Below are 3,561 nucleotides of genomic sequence, written 5' to 3' on the forward strand. Positions count from 1 at the left end.
ATCGCTTTCTGAGTGTCCTCCCACCTTCCAGTCCTATATCTGACAATACTATTTAATGGTAGAGAAAGAGTAAAAGATGAAATAGGAGATTCTATTTTATAGAAATTAGTATGTGGGAGCTGTAATTGTGAAACTTCTGGTGTTGCAAGACAAAAACAGAGACAGAAGTCATAATAGGGTAAATTCTGGTAGACGCCAGGTTGTAGTAGCAGAGATGTGGTTGTTAGAGAGCCTGAGGGCATATGTATATTCTCTCTCTCTCTCCCTCTCTCTTTCTCTTTTGACCTTGGTAAGAAACAGAAGGTGCACAATCCCAGTCAATGGGAACCCTTTGAACTCCTGTTGATGAAATTAAGTACATCTAGGGAGGTCAGGTTGCCCTGTGAATTAGGCATTGGGCTGCTAGCAATAAGGATGGGAATTCAAACCCACTAGCTGCTCAACAGGAGAAAGATTGACAGTCTGTTTTCATAAAGATTTACAGTCTTGGAAAGCCTTTATAAGGTCTCTATGAGTTAGCATCCATTCCATGGCAGTGGAAGGGAGGTCAAGGTTACTCAGATTGTGCAGGCCCTCTCTTGACCCCAGTACAACTCATTGTCTAGGGAGCCTTCCTTAAATCATTAGGTTGGATTCTTTCTCTGTCCTTTGTGCTCCTCAAACCCCTCCAGCATGACTCTCAAATCACACTTTTATTGTTTTATCCATCAGTTACTATCACTCTAACAAGACTGAGGCCCTTGATGGCAAAGATTTCTCTTTCAGCCATGTCTGTCTGCACAAGGTCCCTAACATACAGCCTAGAATGCTATAGTATTCAAAGAATGTCTGTTAAAGTGAATCATTCTCATAATAAGATTAATTATTTATTGAGAATTTGTAATGTGCTGAGTACTGTGCTAAGGGCTTTGTATTATCATGACAGGTCCACAACAATCTTCTCTGTTGTTGTTGGTTTTCCTACTTCTTGGAGATGAAAACTAAAGTTCAGTAGATGAACTGATTGGTCAAAGGTAAAAACAAAACAAAAAACTAACAATTTCTATAGTCAAGGAATGCACCCAAGTGTGTTTGATTCCAGAGATTTTGAATTAATTATCTTGTTAGTTCAATTCCTCAGGAAATTTGTTATGTCCATGTGTAAGTTAAAAAAATCAGAATTTCAGTACTTATAAGATTTACAATGAGTTTAATAGCTGTGGCTGTACTCTGAGCTTCTCAAGCAAGATCTAGTTTCATATTTGTAATCCAAAGAGCACCTGAACTGACAGGTTTAGATGCAATCAGGAGCAGTCACAGTGATAGGGGCTGCCAGCTGCTAACCACACATCTGGTTGGGAAGCAAGTTTGATAAATCACCCTAAAGATAAGCCAGATGTTATTCTAAATGGAGGACAGTGACAGACACTTAGCAGTCAGGACGAATAAGATGTCAGTATCCAAATGCTAATGCATTGATGTAAAATGCTCATAGTAGATTTTTTTATTAGAAGTACAGAATGGAAAATCAAATCAATTCAACCAATCTACTGGAGAAAATCCATTTTCCCACAAACTTATTTGAAGCACTCTTATATACTATACAACATCTACTATATAATATACGATTAGTAGAAATGAAATCCTTTGTGTCTGGTATAGTCCTGAAGAGAAGCTTTGTTGGAACACTGGTGAAATGCTTGGCTGCTAACTGAAAGGTTGGTTGTTTGAACCCGCCCTATGCGGCCACATGGGAAAAAGACCTGGTACTCTGCTCCCATTAACATCACAGCCTAGAAAACCCTATGGGACGTGGGGCAACTATGAGTTAGAATCAACTCACTGACATCCAACAATAGGCCTGGTGTGCATTCATTACTCCAGCCTACCTCAAAGTAGTTCTTGATTTCTGAATATCTTTGGAAATGGATATAGACATAAGGAAGGTAGGAAAGGGCATATGTGTTTAATAACCCATCAAGGTTTAAGAACTTAACTTGATTATTCCACTTACTCCTCAAAATAACTCTGAGAAGTGGGTGTTCTTATTGTGTATATTTCACAGAATCGAAAATTTAGGTTCTATACATTCAATAACTCAACTATGGTCATCATAGCCAGTAAGTTATGAAATGACATGAACTCAGATTACTTAATTTTCTTAGGTCACAACACCATCCCTTCTCATAGTATAAGTGCCTTTTGGGCTCAGAAACCAACAAACCAAAACCTAGCTTACTATGCTTTAGTGAACTGATGCTGCGAAGGAGATTCACTCCCTTTCAATAAAGAACACGTCTTCATTTCAGGTGTATACAAGTAGCTAGTCAACCTCTTACCTACCCCTTGTTCTATCTGTTCTGTAAAATTCAAAGTACAAAATATGCTGTCTCTTAAGTGAAAATGTGTGTGTGTATATATATATATGTTGTTATTAAGTGCTATTGAGGCAGTTCTGACTCATAGTGAGTATAGGGTTTCTGAGGAGCAGCGGGTGAGCTTGAACTGCTGATCTTGTGGTTTAAACCAACTTTGCAGTCCAGCGCATTAACCTACAGTGCCACACCAGGACTCTATGTATGTGTATATTAATATGAAAACATAAATATGTATATGTATGTTGTTGCTGTTAAGTGATGTGTAGTCAGATTTGACTCATAGTGAGGAGCAGCTGGTGAGTTTGAACCCCTGACCTTGCAGTTCAAACAGACCTTCAGATCGAGCGCTTATCCTAGAGTGCCATACCAGGATTTCAGGTATACATCAGCAGGAAAAACCAATCATTAGAAAAGGCAATCATGGTTAGTGAGGTAAAGGACCACTGGAAATGAAAACTCTCAGTGAGATGAACTGACATAAGTGAAGATGGTGAAGGATCTTGCAACATTTTGTTCTCTTATACCTAAAGTCCCCATAAGTAGGAGGTGCATGGTAGCTGCTAACAACATGCACATGTCCAAAGTAAGGAAATCTAAGTCTTGCTATCCTTAGTTAGAAAGAACATTCTGGTTGTATTTCTTCTACGACTGATTTGTTCATTCTTCTGGCAGTACACTGTATTTTCTTTGCAGTCCAGTACATTAACAACACCAGAGTTCAAACATATCTCTTCTTCTATTTTCCTTTTCCAATTTTCAAATGCATATGAACCGCAAGGTTGGTGGTTTGAGCTCACCAGCTTCTCTTTGGAAACTCTATACAGGTTTTCTATGGGTCGTAACCAACTGGACAGTACAACAACAGTGAAACAATTGAAAACACCATAGCTTGGGCCAAACTTACCTAGTCATCAATGTTTTGCATATTTGATTTTTAAAAAATCTTGTGGCAGGTTTGCCCAATGCAATATGTCATTTGATTTCTCGACTGAGTCTTCTTCCATAGACAGTTTTATTAATGCACTTAGAATGAAATCATTAACAAGATGAAACCTTATGGACCACAGTAGAACATGTGTACATATATGTTTATATATAGTGTTGCTGTTGTTTTAAGTACCATCAAGTCTTTTCCAACTCATAGGACCCTGTATAGGGTTTCCAAACAGTGGCTAGTAGGTTTGAACTGCCAACCTTGTGGTCC

Source organism: Chrysochloris asiatica, unplaced genomic scaffold (genome assembly GCF_000296735.1).
Source record: "Chrysochloris asiatica unplaced genomic scaffold, ChrAsi1.0 scaffold00074, whole genome shotgun sequence".
NCBI lineage: Eukaryota > Metazoa > Chordata > Mammalia > Afrosoricida > Chrysochloridae > Chrysochloris > Chrysochloris asiatica.